This window comes from Pongo abelii, chromosome 14 (genome assembly GCF_028885655.2).
Source record: "Pongo abelii isolate AG06213 chromosome 14, NHGRI_mPonAbe1-v2.0_pri, whole genome shotgun sequence".
In the NCBI taxonomy this organism is placed as follows: Eukaryota; Metazoa; Chordata; class Mammalia; order Primates; family Hominidae; genus Pongo; species Pongo abelii.
In genome coordinates this window covers 26069758-26093047 of record NC_071999.2, presented here as the reverse complement: position 1 = coordinate 26093047, position 23290 = coordinate 26069758, and the positions used below count along the sequence as shown (strand labels likewise).

Sequence of the window (23290 nt, the reverse complement as noted above, 5' to 3'; positions counted from 1 at the left end):
AAATCCTCTCTGACCACGTGGAAGCATGGAGTTGCTCCAAACCTATTCTGGCTGGCTAACAGGAGGGTGTGCTGCTCAATTCAAGAATCTTCCTCTGCTCAATTAAACTCTGCTAAATCCAATTGTCTGAAGTTTTTCTTTTAATGGCCACCAGGATTCAGTTACTTGAGCAAGTTCCCTAATTCCTACGAGGTTTTTTTTTTAAATCACTTTACTCCTCATTGGTAAAATTTAGATAATAATAACTCCTAACTCACAGGATTGGTGCAAGATTTAAGGAGTTAATGTATGTTAGAGTAGTGCCTGATACATAGTAAGTGCTGCATAAGGGACAGTCATGATGAGTACAATTAAATGTGCTAAGCATATACACTCAGGTTCATAGCCATACTATTCACAATAGCCAAAAGGTGGAAGCAACCCTAGTGTCCATCAATGGATGAATGGTAAAAAAAAAATGTGGTTTCTTCATACAACAGAATATTATTCAGCCTTAAAAAAGGAAGGAAATCCTAGCACATGCTACCACATGGATGAACCTTGAGTGAAATAAGCCTGTTACAAAAGGACAAATACTGTGTGATTCCACTTATATGAGGTACCTAGAGTAGGCAAATTCATAGAGACAGGAAGTAGAAGGATGGTTGCCAGGGGCTGGAGAGAAACGGGCATAGACAATAGTGGTTTAATGTGGACAGAGTTTCAGATCTTCAAGATGTCCTGAAGATTGGATGTACAAATGTGAATGCACTTAACATTACTAAACTGTATGCTTAAAAATAATTAACATAGAAAATGTATGTGTACCTTACCACAAATTTTTAAGAACTGCTAAGTGTAAATTACAATGTGAAATAAGAATCTGGGTAGAGACAGGGAGTAGCAGCTGTACGGCAGCAAAGTTTATTGTGGTGTGCAAGGCTGCGCATCTCCAAGAACTTCCATTTATGTCTTGGTCTACGTAACAGGCACACCGGAGGTGCTCAGTTCAAAGCCTGCCTGAATATTCATGGTGCTTCAGACTATTTCTCCCTCCCACATTTCCCTGAGTTGTTAGTCGAGGTTCTTGTTGCAAGCAACAGAAACTAGCAGGAGAGACATTTATTTAAAAGATATTAGATGGGCTTGAGAACTAGGCTCAAGGCCAAACTTCCAGGAAAGACCCAAAATCATGCTGCAGTAAGGGTCTGATGAGAAAACCAAGCCATTGACCTCACTAAGTCCTAAAAGCTTTAAGGACTGGCCTAAAGTCCACTTACTCAAACGTGGCAGTAGCTGCTATGGCCACCAGCACCAATGTCACCTGCGTGTGAGGACAGACTGCCACTCCCAAGAACTGCATGCCTCAGCTGCCACTCTCACAGGCAAAAATGAATTCCACGTGGAACTTCCTCTTTCAAATTTCTAACATATGACAGATAGGTATAGATAGATATTTCTATTGTATCAAATAGAAAACAAGTAACAAAATTACATGCAGGTGAGTCTGACTGATGGTGCATAAGCCACTTGCCTGGCCCTAGCTGATGAAGAGGCTGGCACAGTGGGTTTTCTCAGTGCTATCTTGGGGTAGTGGGATTCACAAACCTGGAAATTTTTTTTAAATTGCAAGGTGAACAGTACAGAGCAGCTGAAACCTTGACAAATGTCCACTACGGTCCCCCACTTGGCCTCCCAACATCAACATACAATCTTCTACACTTCAACCTAACAATCATGATGTTATCTAGAAAATGGTCAAATAACTCACCATTGTCTTGGATTTAAAAAACTTGACATTACCATAATATTGGTGATCCCTATGAAAATCTGTAAATTCACAGAGACAAGATCTACGGGATCAATGTTGGACAGGTTCAGCTTAAAATGCTAAAGGAACCCCAAATATTGAGTTTGCGAGTTTACCTGGTTTGCACATATGGGCTGGAGTCAACTGTGCATTAGGTTTAGTTTTGGATGAGATGACCAAGGATTCAGTTTAGGCTACACTTAAGTGGATGTTTAAAAAAAAAAAAAAAAGAGCCAACAGTAGATACTGAGGAGGAGCCATCACAACTCAGAGGAATCAGGAAAAAGCGACGCCGAGGGAGGAGAGGCTCCAAGGGCATCGTAGGTGCACAGAAGTGATGAGATTGAAGAGGAAAATCATCTCTGGTTTGGCAAGCAGGTCACCGGTGATGGCCCAGAAGGCAGATTCAATGAAATCATGGGAATGGAAGCCAGGATTCTGGGGACTGAGCTGTGTGTGAGCAGGAGGGGCTGAAGGAGAGGCAGCAAGTCTAAACAACTGTGTCAGGAGGCTCATCTCTAAAGTGAAGTGAGTGCATCAGAAGCCCTGACAGAATAGGATGGCCCATGTCCAGCCCTGCCATGAGCACATACTGTGAAGATCCACCTGCCTCAGGCTCAATGCGAACATTAATCATCTACATGCCCAGTTCATACAAATGCTTGATTTCCCATTTATCTTTCTGCAAAGTCCACTGACTTTCTGCAAAGTCCATTTAGCCTTTGAGAGAGAACAGCTTTTCTCTCATGTACTTGTGGGTTCAATTTTGTACTTTCTCCAATTCACTGTTCCTTAATATTCTTGATTGGATATGTGCACTTCTTTTATCTTCTATAAAAATGAGAAGAGGGCATATGGATTGAATTATTAATACAGCAAGCACATGTTACATCTTTATGCCAACACCACCACCAATACCTTGCCATAACCAGCCGCAAATCCTTAAGAGCTCTAGCTGTTAGAACACTCAAGTCAGCTGTTTTAAAGTACACACGGGGAGAATCGTCTTGCTCAAAAATTCCTTAAAGTCTTACAAAGTTAAAACTTTGCTTAACATAAAAACAGAGCTTCCAGGCATCCAGAAAAACAGCAAAGTGAGCGACAATGCCAAGAGCCTCCTCCTCACTAAATGCCCTTACTTAGAACACAATGGAAAATGTTTATCAACAACAATGCCAGCAAGAAACATTAAATCTGATGTGATTCAATGCAGGGTGTGCCTGTTTGCATGTACAGTCAGACACCAAAGGAACAAGCTCCACACTACAGAGGGCTGAGTCAGACCGGAGGTCACATCTCTGCGTGCTGGTTATCCCTAGTTCCACCAGAGAGAAGCGCTTGAGGATACAGGGTGAAGTACTTTATTTCTAAGCCTTGGCCTTCTCATCTGTAAATTACAATCAGACCCACTTCACAGGGTTGTTATGAGAGTTAAATACAACAATGCGGATAAAGGTTCACTCTAATACCTTGCTCCAATAACGGTGGTGGTGGTGATGTTATTATTCCACTTAAACACAATTTCCTGAAGTTCAGCATAGCAGGCTAAGCTCCAACTAGCTTCTGGATCACTTCAGACAATGTCTGGCTTCCCACCCTTTGGTCTTGCTGCCCTCCATTCTAATGTGTCTACTATGAGTCCTAGGGCTCACGTGACTCCACTGAGATGCAGCTGTCTGTCTCCTCTACAAAGGAATCATATCTCATCATTCAAGCAGTTATGACTGGGCTTAAGCACTAGTTTTCTATGCATCTCTAGTTCCTCTGGTCATACTAAAGTCCTCCCTGAACCATGAGTGCATTCATCATGGTTCTCCAGGGAAACAAAACCAACAGAATATATATACAGACATAGACATTAACACAGACGTAGACACATACATAAAGGTAAGGACCTGACGCCTACAATTGTGGAGGTCAGCACGTCTTAAGATATGCAGCACAAGTTGGCAGCCTGGAGACCTGGGAGAGCTGAGGACATAGTTCCAGTCTGAAGGCCGGCAGTTCTGAGATCCAGGAAGAGCTGCTATTTTGGTTTGAGTCTGAAGGCAGGAAAAAACCAGATGTACCAGTTTGAAGACAGTCAGGGAGGGGGAATTCTTCATTACTCAGGGGAGGGTCAGACTTCCGTTCTATTGAGGCCTTTAACTGATTAGAAGAGACCCACCCAAATTAGGGAGGAAAGTCGACTTCACTCAGTCTACTGATTTAAATGTTAATCTCATCCAAAATCATTCTGACAGAAACACACAGAAAAATGTTCAACCAAATATCGGCACCCTGTGGCCCAGTCAAGTTGACACATAAATTTAATCATCACAATAAGCACATAGTCCCAAAGTAAGGCCTAAGCTAATCAGTAAAGTTCTATTGGCTCAGAGTAGACACAACCCAAACCACTACCAAAACAAACCAGAGACGCCAAATACATGGACTTCTAGAAAGAGATATCTCCTCTCTCTCTTCCTTTCAATGGGGGGGCGCCATCCCTATCCTGAGGGAAGTGAGCATATGGTCGGGGGGTGGCGGGGGAAGCAAGGAGAATCCCAGAGAAATGCTGCAGCCCTTGTCAGCCATGCATCAGGGCTAATTTCCTCGGACATTTCTGTTGCCCAAGCAGATCCATCATGTTTACCGTGCAAACCAATTTAGATGGGTTTTCTGTCACCTGCAAGATGAAGCCTAACTGCTCTACTCTGACACTGGAACCATTCTAGTCAATGATCTGCCCCTGCTCCTGAACTTTGTACTCCAGGCAAGCAGTCAGTATGTGAAACACTGTCCAAGCTAAATTATGTTCTTGGAGCTGAGAAGATGTTCCTCAAATGTTCATGCTGCCTAGGCTTACCTCTATCCAATGAGTTACTTGCCAGAGACCCCCCTACCGCACTCCCACATCTCAGATAGGAATGCCCTCCTGGAGTGAACTCACACTGGGGACCTTCCTTTGGCCTCTGAGATTTGCAGTGTTGGTCACCTTTTGGGGTCAAGCCCTCAATCCTGCCATTTCCCAACTTTCTCACTGTCACAACACTCAGTGCCATTTGGTCTTAGATTATGTACAAATGATAGAATTATTGAACTGGTAATATTACATGAATAACAGAATAAATGATCAAACAAAGAACAGTTGTTGGCAGGATAAATGCTGTAGGTGTTCAAACAAAAATAATGCATGTTAGGCATGCACTCTTTGAATGTAAAATTAAGAAAAATAAAAACAAAGTTAAGTCCTGGCCAGGGCAATCAGGCAGGATAAATAAATACAGGGCATCCACATAGGGAGAGAGGATGGCAAAATATCTCTGCTTGTAGACACATGATCCTATATCTAGGAAACCCAATCTCAGACCAAAAGCTTCTTAACCTGATAAACAACTTCAACAATGTCTTAGAATGCAAAATCAATGTGCAGAAATCACTAGCATTTTTATATACCAAAACAGTGAAACCAAGAGCCAAATTACAAATGAATTCCCACTCACAATTGGCACAGAGAACAAAATACCTAGAAATATAGCTAACCAGGGAGGTGAAAGATCTTTACAAGGAGAACTACAAACCACTGCTCAAATAAATCAGAGATGACACAAACAAATAAAAAACATTCCATGCTCACAGATAGGAAGAATCAACATCGTAAAAATGGCCATACTGCTCAAAGCAATTTATAGATTTAATGCTATTCCTATTAAACTACCATTGAGATTTTTCACAGAACTAGAAAAAAAATATTTTAAAATTCATATGAAATCAAAAAAGAGCCCAAACAGCTAAGGCAATCCTAAGCAAAAAGAAGAAAAGTGGAGGTATACGCTACCTGACTATACTACACAAGAATATACTACAGGGCTACAGTAACCAAAACAGCTTCTGCACAGAAAAATAAACTATCAACGGAGTGAACAACCTACCTACAGAATGGGAGAAAATATTCACAACTATGCATCCAACAAAGGTCTAATATCCAGCATCTATAAGGAACTTAAACACATTTACAAGAAAAAACTTCATTAAAATTGGGAAAAGGACATGAACAGACACTGTTCAAAAGAAGACATACATGCAGCCAACAAGCATATGAAAAAGAGCTCAATATCACTGATCATTAGAGAAATGCAAGTCAAAACCAGGATGAGATACCATCTCATGCCAGTCAGAATGGCTATTACTAAGGCTCTCACTGTATAAGAATGCAAGTCAAAATAGTACAAAAATAACAGATGCTGGTGGAAAAAAAGGTTGTAGAGAAAAATGAATGCTTATACACTGTTGGTGAAAGTGTAAATTAGTTCAACCACTGTGTAAGACAGTGTGGTGATTCCTCAAAGACCTAATGACAGAAATATCATTTGACAAAGCAATTTCATTACTGGGCACATACCCAAAGGAATATAAATTGTTCTATTATAAAGACACAGGCATGTGTATGTTCATTCAGTACACTACTAATTAACAATAGCAAAGACATGGAATCAACCTAGACAGATTGGATAAGAAAAGTATGGTACATATATACCATGGGATACTATGCAACCACAAAAAAGAACAAGATCATGTCTTCTGTAAGGAGGTCATTATCCTTAGCAAACTAGCAGGAACAGAAAACCAAATACCACATGTTCTCACTTATAAGTGGGAGCTAAATCAGGAGAACTCATGGACACATAGAGGAGAACAAAACACCCTGGGGCCTATTGGAGAGTGGAGGGTGAGATGAGAAGAGGATCAGGCAAAGTAACTAATGGCCACTTGGCTTAATGCTTGGGTGATGAAATAATCTGTACAACAAACCCCCATGATACAAGTTTACCTATCTAATGAACATACACATGTACCCCTGAACTTAAAAGATAAAAAAAAAATTTAATTAAAAACAAAACAACTATAATCCTAGCACTTTGGGAGGCCAAGGCATGCAGATCACCTGAGGTCAGGAGTTCGAGACCAACCTGGCCAACATGGTGAAACCCCATGTCTACTAAAAATACAAAAATAGCCAGATGTGATGGCAGGCACCTGTAGTCGCAGCTATTTGGGAGGCTGAGGCAGGAGAATCACTTGATCCTGGGAGGCAGAGGTTGCAGTGACCCGAGATCATGCCACTGCACTCCAGCCTAGGCGACAGAGTGAGACTCCATCTCAAAAACAAAACAAAACAAAAATAAATCATGCATATTAGGTCAAATCAGCAGCTTTTTCTACCCCAAGATTCTGTTCCTGAGTTGACACAGCATAGAGCCTTCCACGCTGTTAACTTCAAAAGAAATATTAGTTTCAATTTTCCATCTCAATGGATTTTAAATTTGATATTTATTACAGCTCTATCACTGTGAATTTACTTATATACCTTTCTTGAATCTACTTGTATTTTTGATGTATACAAAAATGTGGGCTTGGTATTTGATGGAAAAGTAGTTCTTTATGTCCTGCTTTTTATTAAGACACCCAGTTTTGATGCTCTTAAGTTTAATGACTAAATCCCTGTTTGACCTAATTATGATCCTTGACTTACAAAGGGTACATATAGCTCAGGAAGCATAGAACAAGAGGCAGGGACATGGGATTAGAAGAATTTCCAGCTATTTGCTATCTGGATTCTGGTGTTCATTCATGGGAGTCATAACTGAGTGGAGTTCCAATCAGGGATGGCGAAAGTGTGAAGACTGAGAGTGAAATGTAAAGATTGGGCAGGCAGCAGTGCCTGGGCTGAGAAGTCTATGCAGCTTGGCGGGGTGTGGGGCAGCATGGAGCTGGAGGGTGCTGGATCCTAGCCAAGAGGGAACAGAAAGAAATGCAACCAACTTCATCTGCTTCCATTTTAGCTCTGAACTGGGTATACTGAGGATGGCACAAGAGAAAGGCATTGGGCTCTAAAACTCTGAGGTTAACAGAAGCTGCTTTAGCTATTATCTTGCAAATGGAAACCCCAGGCCTCTCCTTGGTTTGGTTTGCCCCTCCCTAGGTTGCAGTTCTATGGCTGTCTGCCAGTCTGACAGATCTGGCCGGAGTCTCTGAATCTGGCTGCCACAGAGGGCTGATGCCTGCTGGAGTTTGAAGGTTGACTGTGCGGTTGGCATTGTCAACCTGAGCCTGCTCCCTGTTTTTAAGACATGGTGTGTGCCAAGCTGCAGAGTCCTGTTTGAAAGAGTGAGGAGAGGAATGAAGGGGGAGGGGGAGCCTGAGGGGTGAAAACAGACCCCTCCTGGCCCATGAAGGCAGGGGTTGGCATGAAAGGGGCCATTGTGAGCACAGTGAGCACCTGCTGTCCCCTCCATGGGTGAGGCACTCCTGCCTTTGAGAAGTGCCTCTGCTTTGATGCACAGCTGAAAGACAGGTTTGTCCCAGGGTGGTAAAATGGTGGCCTGTTTGGCAGCTGGTCTACCATGGCAAGGGTCCTGGGCTTGAAGCTGGGAAAAGAAGGTGCAAGCTCTGGGAGTCTCACCTCCTGGCCGTATGACTTTGGGCAACTCCTTTAAACTCTGAGTCTCAGTTTCCTCATCTGCAAACTGGGAGAAAGAATGCTTGTTTCAAAGAATTGTGATGAGCGTCAGGCAAAATGAGGTACGTGTGAAATTCAGGTGGGGCATATCTGGAAAGGAATGAACCCTGCTTACGCCACCATCCTCTGGTGGGGCTTGGCATTTTAGGGTGAGCAGATGGATTTCCTCACCTGGTCTTACTCACTCTGGTCACAGACTGATTAATTCAACTATTACCTTGGTCCATGTGTAACCTAAAGGTACAATATAGGTATGTACCTTTAACAACTCATAATCAATTATAATGGTAATAGATTACATTTGTTTCACACATACTATGTACTTAGCATTATTAGGCAAATGCTTGAGGTGTGCTATCTCATTTAACCTTTACAACAGCCCTGGAAAGGCCAGACCAATCTCAGGTTTCCCTGTGATAACATGTAGCTCAGATTACTTAAGGGGTCCAAGATAAGTCAAGTTGTTAAGTGGCAGAGCTGAGATTCAAACCCAAGTATTTGGACTTCAGAGCCCATGCTTTAGAACTTAGAAATATTTTTAAAAACTTAGTTGAGAATGACGGAACCCACAGCACTGTCGAAAGAACTATTTATGGTTGACCAAACTTAGCTTTATCATAAATATCTATGAAACTATCGTAAATATCTATGAAACAGATACAATACCATGTGATTCTAGTGTTAATTCCATCCATTCATCAATAATAAATTGTTGATATATTTAGTCAGGTATGGCTTAGGGGAAGTCTCTCTCTGTCTTGTGAGGAGCTTATATTTTTGTTATCCAATTCCATGTTACTTGCTAATACTCATTCATATACGCCATGCTGTCTTGAATGGTCAGTGAGTTCTCAGTGTTGGCTGGGGTAAGACTTGCTCAAAAGTAAGACTGAGATTCAGAGTTACAGGTGGCTGTATTTCCAGAGCATCTATGACTGCTTCCTGGAATCTGTTACTACACAGAATTGTGCAGTGGAGGAACATAAGGAGGCTCACAGCCCTCCCACACATGCTCTGCCTCCCATCTGCTACCCCTCATACAACCTTCTCCACCACACACATCAAAACCCCCCACTCTGAAGCTCAGCACATGGGGGAAGTTTAAGAATCACCTTAAACTAAGTAGACAGCTCTTGGTGGCCGAACGGCCACCTGAAAAGTTTATTTCCTATACAGTTGTCGTTGATATATTTTATGTTCCATGTGCATTATTAGACATTCCCCTGACAGGTAAACATCTTAGAGTTTTGCTACCGTAAGTTATAAAGATTTAAAGTTTCTGACATTGAAACTATAAATGTTGTAAAGTTATATAATGTTAATATAAATGCAAGGTCCCATCCAGGATGTCACATTGCATTTCATTATCCTGGCTTCCTAGCCTCCTATGGTCTGTGACAGTTTCTCAGGCTTTCCATGTTTTTCGTGGAAGTTTTGTGAGTACTGATCAGGTATTTCACAGAATTTTCTTCAATTTGGGTTTGTCTGAGGTTTTTCTTATAATTAGACTGGACATGAGGCTTTTTGAAAAAAATACCTACCCCACAGGTGAAGTCACATCCTTTTGGGGGTACATGACATGCTCATGACATCACTGGTGGTATTGCCCTTCATCACTGATTAAGAAGGCACCCAGCAGCATTTTAGTTTGGCTGCTATAACAAAGTACCATAGACTGGGTAGCTTAGAGCCAATAGAAATTTGTCTTTCACAATTCTGCAGGCTGGCAAATCCAAGGTCAAAGTGCCAGAAGATTCAGTGTCTGGTGAGGGCCTACTTCCTGGTTTGTAGATGTCTGTCTTCTTGCTGTGTCCTCACATGGCAGAAAGGGCGTGGGAGTTCTCTGGGGGCTCTTTTATAAAAACACAAATCCCATTCATGAGGGCCCTACCCTCATGACCCAATGATCTCCCAAGCGCCTCACCTCCTAACAGCCTCTTACTGGGGGTTAGGATTTCAACATATAAACTTCAGGGGGACAAAAACATTTAGTCCATTGCAGCCAGGTTTCTCCACTGTGAGGTTACTGCTCTCCCATTGATTTAATTGTACTTCATTTAAATGTAATCTGAATGTGGTCTAGTCACTAACTCATAAAATGTGGGCTTGACAAAACGGAGACTGTAGCCATTCCAGTAGCTTTGTTGTCTGTTGTTATAATGACGTACTGTGAGCTTTAGAACTTATTAAGTGATCTGTGACAGGCTGGTCCATTCACAGGGAAAATAATCTGGAGTGGCCTGATGAGGCTGGAGAACAGGTGCAGTGAACACTGACAAGAGAAAGTGCTGGAAGGGTAGGCAGGCATGGTCAAAGAGAGAAATGGCTGACTTGAAGAAGATGGCAGAGATAGAGCAGATCCAGGGCACGTTTGCTCCAGAGGCACCCACTGGAGGCGGTGAGGCCACACAGTGAGGAAGCAGCCCCTCAGAAAGGAGGCAGGCAGGGAACGGAGACCTCAGGTCATTAAGGAAGTCATCTCTGGGATCTCCTGGAATAATGCTGGGATGGTGAGTGGAGTGCCCTGATCCCTATGAGTGAGGCAGGAAACTGGACACAAATTCAGGACAGCGACTAAGAGAAGAAAGCTGGATGACACGTGCCGTAGAGAGCAGGTTTCTGTTTTGTTTTCTTTGATTCTGTTTTATAAAAGGTGAAGCATCAGCAAGGAGAAGGCTGCCCCCTCTTACTGACCCTGAGCTGAAGAGGATGTGGGAGAAGGAGCCACCCCTACTTGAGTGGGCTCAGGGAAGCTGTGTTCTTGGATGGCGGCCAGCGTTCAGTTCAGCAAGGACATGGAGGAACATTCAGTGATGACGTGGGGGAGTTTGGTTTCCTGCAGGGAAGGTTCTGGAGAATCTGGCAGGCATGTTTGGGAGGAAAGACCACCAAGGGATGTGGGCCAGGGGACAGGATGGCAGTCAGAGGCCAGAGGTGCCTACACAGATCAAGCATTGTGACAACTCAATAAGTACGCGAAGGAATATGTATGTTAAGTAGCTCGATTTAGCCATCCCACAATGTGTACAAATTTCAAAACCTGCTGTACATGACAAACACATACAATTTTTATTTGTCAATTAAAAAATCAGATATGATCCTTCACTCCTCCTATGAATCCCTAGTGAGTGCTCTCTTTGTACCCCTGGTGGTTTGGCAAGGAGGAGGCAGACAAGAATAAAACCAGGTCCTGGCTGTGGAGCTCACCCTCGCGTGGGGCAGACCTGGGGCCAGTGAATGGTGAGCACTGGGAGGAGGAGCCTGGTCCAGGCTGGCTGAGGACAGAGGGCAGGGCTGGGTCTCAGGCAGGTGACCCCGAGGCCAATCCCAGGGAGGACATCTGAGCAGGGAACCTCTGAGGAGGTGCTGGGAAGTGTGTCCCTTGTCCTGAGTCTCCCCCCCAAACCCCAGGGGCACTTTGACAGTGCGAACTTGGAGGCCCTGGCACTGTCAGATGGCAGGATCATGACCACAGAACACCATCCACAAGCATGCAGTTTGCAACAGTTTCCAGAGTAATTTCCTGGCAAAACCCACTCCAAATAGAAGTTTAGAAATCCCGATTCTTCTCTCAATCTTCAAGAAGGGCTATGAAGGATGGAAGATAACAAATGCATGTGGACACATGCAGACACGGTGCACATACATACACACACACACACACACACACACACACACACACCCTTATTCAGTACAGCTCAGGTGCAGTCATGAAGATACTTCACTGGGTCTTCCTTACACAGTTCCAGACACACTGAAGCCCGACTTTTATAAGAAAACGGAAAATTAGAACTGGATGGAGGCTCCTTCGTCACCGGATCCCCACCCTCTATTTTGCAAATAAGAAGTGTAGCTCCATGGAGATGAGGTCACCCAGGTTCACAGAGCTCTGGAGCGGCAGGGCTGGTGGGAAGGGAGAGCCCCTTGGCTCCCAGCACTGTGCACCTCGGCGCCATTGAAGAATTTCATCCTGACTGTGTGCCCTCAGCTCTCTTCGACCTGATCAGGCCCCAGTCAGTCCCTGGCCTCCTGCCCCCAGCCCTTTAGTCCTTCCTCCAAAGATGACAGCCTCACCCATATCCACAGGATTTTGTGTTGTGCTCCGCCAACAGCACTTTGAACCATGAGAAGTCGACATGGGGCTAAGAAGCCCTAGAGCTCTTCCCGGAATAGCATCACTAGTAAACAGCCACACTGTACCAGAGGTCACAGTAGAGCATCTGAGATGCAAACAGACCTGTTAGAATTCACACAGGCCACTGAGTGTGTTCCTCAAAATACCCCCATGGGTGGGACACGTCTCCATCCAGTGACGCTTCCATTGCACATAACACTTCTGGACCTCTGCCTCAAGGCAGCAACAGCAGTGAAAAGTAGGCTTTGAGTCAAAGATATCTAAGTTAAAGCTTAGTTCTAAAACATACCAGCTAGCTGTGTGGCTTTGGGTGAGGTACTTAACTTCTCTGAGCCTCAGTTTTTTTCTTTTTAATTTTTAATTTTTAAAAAAATCTTTTATGTTAGGTTTGGGGTACAATTGAAGTCTGTTAAACAAATAAACTCAGGAATTTATTGTAAAGACCATTTCATCACCCAGGTATTAAGCTTAGTATTCATTATTTTTTTCTGCTATTCTCCCTCCTCCCACACTCCACTCTCAAGTAGACCCAAAGTCTGTTGTTCCCTTCCTGGTGTTCATGAGTTCTCATCACTAAGCTCCTATTTATAAGTAAGAACATGTAGTATTTGGTTTTCTGTTCCTGCATTAGTTTGCTAAGGATAATGGCTTCCAGCTCCATCCATGTGCCTATAAAAGACATGATCTCATTCTTTGTTATGGCTGCATAGTATTCCATGGTGTATATGTACCACATTTTTTTTAATCCAGTCTACCATGGATGGGCATTTAGATTGATTCCATGTCTTTGCTATTGTTGAACAGTGCTACAATGAGCATTTGTATGCATGCGGCTTTATGGTAGAATGATTTCTATTCCTCTGGGTATATAACCAGTCATGGGATTATTGGGTCAAATGGCAGTTGTTTTTAGCTCTTTGAAGAATTGCTACATTACTTTCTACAATGGCTAAACTAATTTATGATCTCACCAATAGTATATAAGCATTTTTTCTCTACAACCTTGCCAGAAGCTGTTATTTTTGACAGTTCAGTAACAGTCATTCTGACTAGTGTGAGATAGTATCTCACTGTGGTTTTAATTTGCATTTCTCCAATATTAGTGATATTGAGCTTTTTTTCATGTGCCTGTTAGCCGCATGTATGTCTTCTTTTGAAAAGTGTCTGTTCATGTCATTTGCCCACTTTTTTGGGGGTGCGGGGCAGAGTCTTGCTTTGTTGCCCCAGCTGAGTGCAGTGGTGTGCTCTGGGCTCCCTGCAACCTTCACCTCCCAGGTTCAAGTGATTCTCCTGTCTCAGCCTCTTGAGTAGCTGAGATTACAGGCATGCACTAGCACGCCCAGCTAATTTTTGTATTTTTAGTAGAGGCAGGGTTTTGCCATGTTGGCCACGCTGATTTCAAACTCCTGAACTCCCAAAGTACTGGGATTACAGGCGTGAGCCACCGTGCCCAGTCGCATTTGTCCATTTTTAATGGAGCTGTTTGCTTTTCTCTTCTAAATTTGCTTAAGTTCCTTACAGATGCTGGATATTAGACCTTTGTCAGAGGCATAGTTTGCAAATATTTTCTCCCATTCTGTAGGTTTTCTGTTCATTCTGTTGATAGTTTATTTTGCTGTGCAGAAGCTCTTAAGTTTAATTAGATCCTATTTGTCAATTTTTGCTTTTGTTGCAATTGCTTTTGGCATCTTTGTCATGAAATCTTTCCCTATGCCTATGTCCAGTACGGTATTGCCTAGGTTGTCTTCCAGGGTTTTTATAGTTTGGGGTTTTACATGTAAGTTTTTAATCCCTCTTGAGTTACATTTTTACATGGTGTAAGGAAGGGATCCAACTTCAATCTCCTTCATATGGTTAGCTAGTTATCCCAGTACCATTTATTGAATAGAGAATTCTTTCCCATTGCTTGTTTCTGTCAGCTTTGTCAAAGATCAGATAGTAGGTGTGCAGGTTGTAAGTATTTCTGGACTCTCTATTCTTTTCCACTGGCCTGTGTGCCTGTTTTTGTACCAGTACCATGCTGTTTTGGTTACTCTAGCCAAAAAATGTAGTATAGTTTTAAGTCAGGTAATGTGATGCCTCCAGCTTTGTCCTTTTTGCTTAGGATTGCCTTGGCTATTTGGGCTCATTTTGATTCCACATGAATTCTGAAATAGTTTTTTCTAGTTCAGTGAAGAATGTCATTGGAACTTCTCAATGAACCAGGTATTGAAGGAACATACCTCAAAATAAAAGAGCCATATACAACAAAACCACAGCCAACATAATACTGAAAAGACAAAAGCTGGAAGCATTCCCCTTGAAAACTGGCACAAGACAAGGATACCCCTCTTACCACTCCTATTCAACATAGTATTAGAAGTCCTGGCCAGAGCAGTCAGGCAAGAGAAGAAAATGAAGGCATCCAAATAGGAAAAGAGGAAGTCAAACTATCTCCGTATGCAGATGACATGATCCTATATCTAGGAAACGCCGTAGTCTCAGCCCCAAAGCTCTTCACCTGGTGAACAACTTCAGCAAAGTTCCAGCATACAAAATCAGTGTGCAAGAATCACTAGCTTTTTCAATTATAAAATGGACACACTTATACTTACTTGACAGCACTAATGAGAGGATTAAATGAGATAATGGAAATGAAAGTATCTGTCCTCAGCATATAATAGCCTCTCCAAAATGTTTTGTTTTTGTCTTCCTCCTTTGGGGATTCCACCTCAGAAACAAAAGCATTAGTGTAAGTGACTTGGCAGTGCCAAATCTCTGTCTTTTCAATACAGCCAAAGCCTATTTGGATTCAAGTGTAGCCAGTGAGACTGGAAATCAAGTGGAAAACACAAAGCACTCCCTCTACATTAGTACTGAGAACAATCTTCTGAGAGATCAAAGACAAGCCTTTTTTTTTTTTTTTTGACATTCACCAAGTCCCAAGAGTTGTGCTGGGTGGGGAGGTTACAACAGTACACAGACCAGGCCAGATGCGGTGGGCCATACCTGTAATCCAAGCACTTTGGGAGGCCGAGGCAGGCGGATCACGAGGTCAGGAGATCAAGACCATCCTGGCTAACACGGTGAAACTCTGTCTCTACTAAAAATACAAAAAATTAGCGGGGCGTGGTGGTGGGCGACTGTAGACCCAGCTACTCAGAAGGCTGAGGCAGGAGAATGGCGTGAACCCAGGAGGCGGAGCTTGTAGTGAACGGAGATTCCGCCACTGCACTCCAGCCTGGATGACAGAGCAAGACTCCATCTCAAAAAAACAAAACAAAACAAAAAAACAATACACAGATCATGGCCCTTGTCCTGGAGCTTACAGGTCTACCTGAGACACAGTTGGCATCATTACTGGGGTAAACAAATGCACAGCTGTCCAAAAAAGGTGATGTTCAAAGATAACTTCTGTGGAGTTGAAGACATTCCGGAAAGTTTATGTAAACATCAATCTTGCTACCTGACAGGTTAACCAGTGAACCTATAGCCCCCAACATAAATCATAAGAAAGAACAATTAGACAATGCCCCCAATAGTTAGCGATTATTCACTGATCTGTAATGTTTTATCAAACTTAAAAATAAGCAACTAATAAATTATCTGAATTTCATAATTATGTAGACCGTTTTGAAGCCATGAGTTTCACACCAAGAAAGTTATGAAGTTAGTAATTTCCTCTGCTAGAATCTCCAATCAGGTAATCAATTATTCTAAGTAATGTGTAGCCCTGTGACATACAGATGAGTCTCACATGTGTGAGCTGTTCCTTTGTCCCGTATACAGTAATCACCCAAGGCAGAAACTCTGAAGCTTTTCGATTTTGCCTCAATTTTCTCAGTCATAAAATGGAGATATCAGAATTCCCTACTGAAGGGATTATGGTGAGCATTAAATGAGTTGATATAATTAAGGGGGTTTAAACAGTGACTGAATCAGGTGAGTGAGTTTTCTATTATCATTGTTAATCTAATCTGATACCCAGATAACAATGTCAGGTAGAGAGTTTTCAACACTAGAATCCTTCCTTCCACTTATGATCAAAAGATGTCATCCTATGTAAGCTTTCTAGGTTTGGTTTCATGGGCAGCAATAACTAAATTTATGTGGCCTCATAATTATGTAAAGGTAAATAAATACAAAGACATAACACTCCAGTGTGGGATCAGGTGTGGGGCCACAGCATGGCCAGATGGGAGCTCATCTTGGGTTGGGTGTATTAAGCAGGAATGACACTGCCAGGCTTGAATTTGGCCATGAACATCTCCTTTCTGCATCCCATGGTCCATTGCCACAGCATCCATGGAGTAAAGATATAATAACGTGGAGTTAGGGCAGCATGGGGAGGAGTTTCCACACCAGCTGCTGAGATCAAAAGAGAGGAGGGGAATCTGGAGTCTCTCTCAGCCTGACTTCCTCTCACTAGTCCTCCCTGGACCCCCAAGGGGAAGGCTGGGCTCTGAACCTCCCCTCCCACCTGACTGCAGTGTTGATTTAGGGTCAAAGTGCTCAGAGACAAGAGAAGAGATCACACATACATACGGTGCAGCAATTCCAAAAGGCCAGGCTTGCCCGTCTTCAGGAAGTAACATTTCTCATGATGGTTGGAGGTTGGGGATAGGGGTAGGGTGGAGAGAAAACAAAGTAGTAGAGTTTATGCCCCAACAAGGTAAATCAAATTCCCAGCCCTGCACCAGTCCTTTCAGTGCCTTTGGTCATAAGACATTCATGCAGAACATCCCTCATCACCTAGTCCCATATGGATGCAGTCACAGGACTCAGAAAACGCCCTGTCAACACTGGCTTCCCTGAGGGGCTCCATTTAATAGCATCAGAAAACCACCTCACTAGAAGTGAACTGAAGAGACCCCTCTGCAGATAGAGGGGGAAAATTCAGGACTTTGTCAAGAGGACCGACAGCTGCAGTGGGAGTGCAAAGAGCCACAGGCCGAGAAGTGGTCGAGATTAAGAAGTTCCATTTCCCCTTCCCCTATCAAGGATAAGGAAGTCCACTCCCTTTTTATGTGCAGGACGATGTGAGGGGCAGAATTGGACCTCTGGCCAGATCAGCTTGCAAATCTTATCAGACACGCACAGCAATGCACTTGTCTTTTCTTCATTCCTCTCCCAAAAAACAAAGCCACCAAAAGAGACAGTCTTCTATGTACCATGTATTCACAATTAAGAAGGCAGGGCCGTCCAAAGAAGCCATCCCTTCCATTCACTCAACATATATCCACGCATATATATTCTCTCCTATGTGCTAGACACTGTGCTGGGCTCTGTGGGTACAGCAGTAGGCAATTCACACAACATAGAACTTATGTTGCAGAAGAGAAGAAACAGTCAAACATATAATTAACGGTGACACTTTGGACAGAAGGACAGAGGTCCATGGGAGCATGTAAGGTGAGCATCTAACCCATCATATGTCTCGTATGGGAATGGAATAATAAGTCTAAAGGTAAGTTTATTCTTTTGCTACTTGAAAAGCTGAAATGCAGATCTACGTGGTTAACCAGATGTGTAAGCTTTGTCTGTCCACCCCTTTCCAGAACTTCCAAAGAATCTCTAAATGGGTCCTAATGCACTTTCAGGTGGACATATAGTAGATATTCACTGAGGCTGTTCTGGACACTTTGTTCTATTCCCTCATCACTTCTAGTTTTAACTTTTCCTATTTATTCATTTGACACAAACTGACTAACTTCCTCTATTCAACTGTTTCAACATCTGTGAAATTCTGAGGGGTGCCCTTCATCCCATCTTTCTATCATAACCACAAGCTCTACCATCTTAGAGGACTTTTCATGGAGAAATGTGTTGGCTCCTTCCATCCATAAAGCCTGTCGTTAACGTACTCTCCAAAGCACTTGAACCACTGATGCTAATATGGAATATCCCCATGTCTCCTTGTATCAAAAACATCCAAAACCACTTTCCATAAACAGGCATGGCATTGCCAACGCCATTTGTCTAATGTAGCGTGGTCACTTTATTCTGGACCCATGCAGTCGTGGATTGGACTCCTCGGCCAATGAGAGCAGATTTCCACAGAGCCTACTTGGCTTAGAATTAGGACATCCAAGAATATTCAGAGTTGGAAAGTAATTTTGAGATTGTCTATCCCATCTTTATTATTGGACAAGGAGAACACTAAGGACCTAGGAAAGTGGGTGGCTTAGCCAAAGGCACCTGGCGAGTAAAGTCCCACAGCATCTGAGAGCTGGTATTGGAACCCTTGTTCTCGAATACTGTTTTCTCCCACCATCCCAGAATCCCTGCAGCCTGGCACCGTGCCTGGTAGAGCAACACACAATACATGGTTTCTCAATGAATGCATGGTTACTAAAGGTGTGTCGGGCACTGTTCTAAGACCTCTGCATGTTTTAACTCATTTACTCTCCCTACCAGTTCAGTAAGGTAGGTCCTGTTACTATCCTCCATCTCCCTAGGCAGACAGAAATTAAGATATTTGCCTAAGAAAACACAGATAGAAAAGGACAAGGTCGAGATTTGAACCCAGGCATTCTGACTGCATCTGGGATCTTACACAAGGCGCTGTACCCACAATGAAAGGATGAAAACATAACATCTATAACACTGAAGGAGAAGGAGAGGAATGGGGAAGCAATTTAAGAACAACAACAAGATAGAAACAGTGTCATATAAGTGTACAAGATTTTCACAAAGACACATGCTTTGTAACATATATGCATATGAATTGTGGGCTGATTACTCTGTGCTGTATATGTAAAGCGTACACCCTTCAGGCTGCTGGAGGCTGTAGGTTTGCTCAGACCGTAAAATATGACAGGGCACAACATTGGCATCCTTGGCATATAAATTTTGAATTACAGCAACTGGCATTATGTTGTTTATAAAAATTGAACTATGAATGTAAAATAATAGTCATAATAACCAGCTTCTGAAAGGTAGCTAGCTAAACTGACTTAATGTTTAAATGCTGGGGTATATGATCACAAGAAGTGAGCGCTGTTATTGTATGATCTGTCACACAAATTTTTTTTTTAGAAGAGGTTACACTTCATAAGTGACTGAATTCATTTTTTCAGTTTAACAATAAAAAAATGCATATTCTCCGTTTTATATACAAGTGAAAAATGCATATCCTCCTTAACCTTTTCTCCTATCAGGTAGTATTAAACCTTTACACACTGGTTAAGAACCATCATAAATTAACGGTGTGCTACTGTTATTATATTTCACATATTTTCTCTTATGTACTCTTTAGAGTTCTAGTAAATGCATTTTAAAAATTCTTAGGGTTTGTTTTTTGGGGGTAATTATGAATTGCTTCTACATGTCAAAATTAATTTAAACTAAAAATGCATATCTGGTTTGCATATTAGACAGCTAAGCTTACAATATGGTCCTTGTAGTGTCATACAATTTCCCCTTACACTAAATTGGAAAGTTATCTCTGGGCATGCTGCTATTTCTAATGCCACCACTTCCACTGCCAGTAGTAGCCTTAGTGATGGCTTCTTGGAAATCTCCCACTTGGATACTTGGACAGAGCTAGTTTTGTTAAACTTCACATTCATCTATCTAAGATGGCTGCAGATGGATTTGCAGTTCTCTTTAAATCCACCCTGAAAGATTTCTGCCCTTTTCCCGGCTAAATGAACCAATGGTCTCACACTGCATAGTTGCTGTGGGGTGTGATGGGAACTCCGGGCTTCTGGCCTTGGAAGTGGCAGACGAGGGATCTCTCATGGTGTCCTTGACCTGACCCCTCTTTGTGGGCTTCTTCACCTCCTCCTCCATGCCGCCCTCTCCATGGTTCACGGTGGCCCTGAGCACAGGGTGCCTGTTCTTCAGAGTGTCCCCACAGGGCAGAGCCGCCCAGGAGCCTCCCGTCAGGCCAACGACACAGAGGCAGCTGTGGCTCTCTCATTTTTACAGACTCTGTATGCCTCAAGCACATAGATACCCCATAATAACACTTCCTTTGTGAGTTCACTGATGTTTGGAAAATCCCTTGTGAATTCCTACTTCATGGCATTAACAAGAATCCATTCCTGAAAATGTGAATGGTTCTGTTGGTTTCAAACAGCCATCAAGAAAACTAAGGGGTTGTTTTGGTGTCTTAAAATTCTTGTCTGAGTCTCAGTGGCTGAGACAGCAGCCCCAAAATCATACAGAAGTGAAACCCAAACACTGTCTTCCTCACGTCAGCAGATTCCAAGGACGCAGGATGGAGCCCCAGGTGTCTTAGACAGCTCAGCCCCAAAGTGGGTGCTCCTGGGACATCTAGTGGCCATAGAGAAAAATACGCCCACCGTGGGCCCAGGTAGCAAGGGAAGTCTATAAGGGTGCTTAGATATCAAGTGCATTCAACCTCCCCACTTTTAGCCAGGTAAGAAAGCTGCGATCCCAGGTAAGAACGGCTTGCCCAATTTCACATCTCCAACAGGAGGTGTTGGTACTTACTTCTCGTAGATCATTTCTACCCGAATTTTGTTATGCAGGAACTCCACGTGAATCAGCCACGCAATGAGTGGTTGAGAAGTTTTAGCAGCCTAGAGTTCACTAGGTATTTGCATCAAATGCAGTGATCTTCCAAATTCTACTACACATTCCTTTGTAGATCACGGCACTGAGGCAGAATCCTAGCTCTGAAACTCTTATGCTAACTTACCTCCTGCAAAGCCTTTCCTGAATTCCACGATTATAAAATGTAAGTAAACAAAAATGTTCTTGCTGCTCAGACACTTGATGCTTTCTATCTGAAACAAGAATATCACGGAGAAAAACAAGTTTGTGCTCTAGGTACTGATAGGTCTCAGAAAATTGAAACAAAACAGTAAAAGAGAATTTCTATTTTTCAGCCCAAAGAGCAGCAGGAGAGAAGAGAAAATCCAAGAGAATTGGGAATTAGAGCTGTTGTGCAAGGTAGAGAAAGGAAAAATCAAAAGCCAAGGTTCCCAGTCCCAAAATATCCCTGCAGGAAGCTAAGTGGAACAATTTTCCACAGAAAGCATGAGACATGTCGTATAAATAATGCGGTGGGCAGGGCACAGCGGCGGGGGGGTGCGGGGGCACAGCGGCGGTGGGGGCACAGCGGCGGGGGTGGGGTGGGGTGGGCGGGAGGATCCCCTGGAGGCACCGGGAACTGCTGCACGGGCCCCTGAGCTGCTGGCTGCCTCCCGCCACAGGAACGCAGTCGTGGGTCCAAGGCCAGGATGTTGAATATTTATATTCTGCGTATAAAACATAAAGATTGAGAAATTTAGACACACTGTACTGTGTCCAAAGAGTCCTTAAACTCACATCCTTTCCATTTTCCATGTTCTCTTGTCACCAGGCCAGTATCCACAGCCTGGATTTCATTTGGAAACGGGAGGGTGAGGAGAGGTGCTGTGGTGGAGATTCCTCACAACTGCCCAGAACATTAATGTCTCACATCATTGGTTTAAAAGAAAAAAAATACATATATTTCTTTTTATCAATAGTTAGAACCCTGAATGAAAGTGTTGGTCATTCTGAATTTTCTAAAATTTATTTTTATTTTTTTAATAATAGTTTATTGTTGTCGTTGTTGTTTGTAGAGATGGGACCTCTTTACGCTGCTCAGCCTGACCTCAAACTCCTGGCCTCAAGCAATCCTCTGGCCTCAGCCTCTCAAATTGCTGGGATTATAATCCTGAGCCACTGCACCAGGCCTATTTAGAATTCTAATATACAACTGATTCTTAATGATAACCAAGAAATAAAGACTTGGAGCTCAAATTGTGCCCCTGAGGCCTGCGATTCTTGAAAACCGTGCTTCCTCCTCCCTTTCTTCCATTTGGAATTGTGTTAAGCACAGAGACCTGAGGAGCCCGGACACAGCACAGGATGCTGGTGTAAGAAGTCAAACCCTGCCTCCAAACACACTCCTCACCAGCTGGTAGGGCTTCAGTGCATGCAGAGGAAGCGAAAGGACTGGCAAGGTGCCCAGATGAGGTGGGAGGACCAGAGCCAGGACGTCTGAACCTGGTGAGGAGCTGCAGGGGTGGGCCGGGGCTGAGGAGGAGGAACAGGTGCCGGGGAACTCCTAGGACCCCAGGCTGGCGGCCACTGCCTCCTCTGTCCCTTGGGCACCTCCCTCTGCCCTGCCCTGCCCTGCCCTGGAGAACATAACTCTTAGCAGGCTCTTGCAGCCTAGACTTTTGACGGCACTGCTGCCTCTGACTCCAATCGCTACCACTTTCCCCCTAAAGCTCCCACCTCTGAAGATTTGCCTCATATCATCTCCTCTGTGTAATCTCTTCTCAGCTTCCCCTTGCCCCTAAGTCCCCACCCCTCCATCCCCAGACAGGGAGCATTGTCTCCGCTGGCTCCACTCTACTAGACCAGCAGAGAGACAGAGGAAGCATTTACTCCCTGGCTTCATTCTGTGGACCACCCACTGGGCATAACCTCCTCCCCTAAGGGTGGGGTGTGCATGAGTGTGTCCCAAGTGCCATCGCCCAGGCAGGTGCAAGGACGTGTGAAACTGGAGGCGACAGCCTGGCAGGCTGTACCTGGAGTGGCTGAAAGGAGATAGGGAGGGATGCCAGGCAGTCCTTAAAGGGACCTGGGGAAGCTTCATCTTCAACCCCAGACAAGGGTCATTCACCTGAAATGCCAGGACCAGGAAGTCCTGCCGGCTGCAGGCACAGCCTGTCCAACGTGATTGGAAATCACTTCCTGCTGTTCATGTCCTCTTGGAAGGTCAGGTGACCGCAACAAGGTATGTGCTGCGTGGAGACTGGGGAGGGGAACTAGGGTCTCCAAAAATTTCAGGAGGCTAGCCCCAGCAGTGCTCACTTGGAGTTCATGTGCTCAGTGACATTCATAAAAGGTGGGGGAAATCCGGAGAAGGAAAGAGGTG

At 43.6% G+C, this 23290-nt stretch overlaps 1 protein-coding gene and 1 long non-coding RNA gene across 13 annotated transcripts in view; one reads left to right on the top strand and one right to left on the bottom strand.

Annotated features, from left to right (window-relative positions):
* SPATA13 (spermatogenesis associated 13) overlaps positions 1–23290 on the bottom strand; it is a 330065-nt gene that overhangs the window by 233424 nt on the left and 73351 nt on the right. The gene's annotated exons all lie outside the window — the stretch shown is intronic.
* Positions 7960–22161, top strand: LOC129049632 (uncharacterized). Of its 4 annotated transcripts, none has more exons than XR_008512857.2 (5): positions 8057–8353; positions 17741–17817; positions 21023–21112; positions 21264–21327; positions 21984–22161. It is a non-coding gene; the product is annotated as an uncharacterized LOC129049632 (long non-coding RNA). The 4 variants fall into 4 exon arrangements; XR_008512860.2 differs by lacking the exon at positions 8057–8353 and adding an exon at positions 15339–16108; XR_008512859.2 differs by lacking the exon at positions 17741–17817 and having other exon boundaries at positions 7960–8353.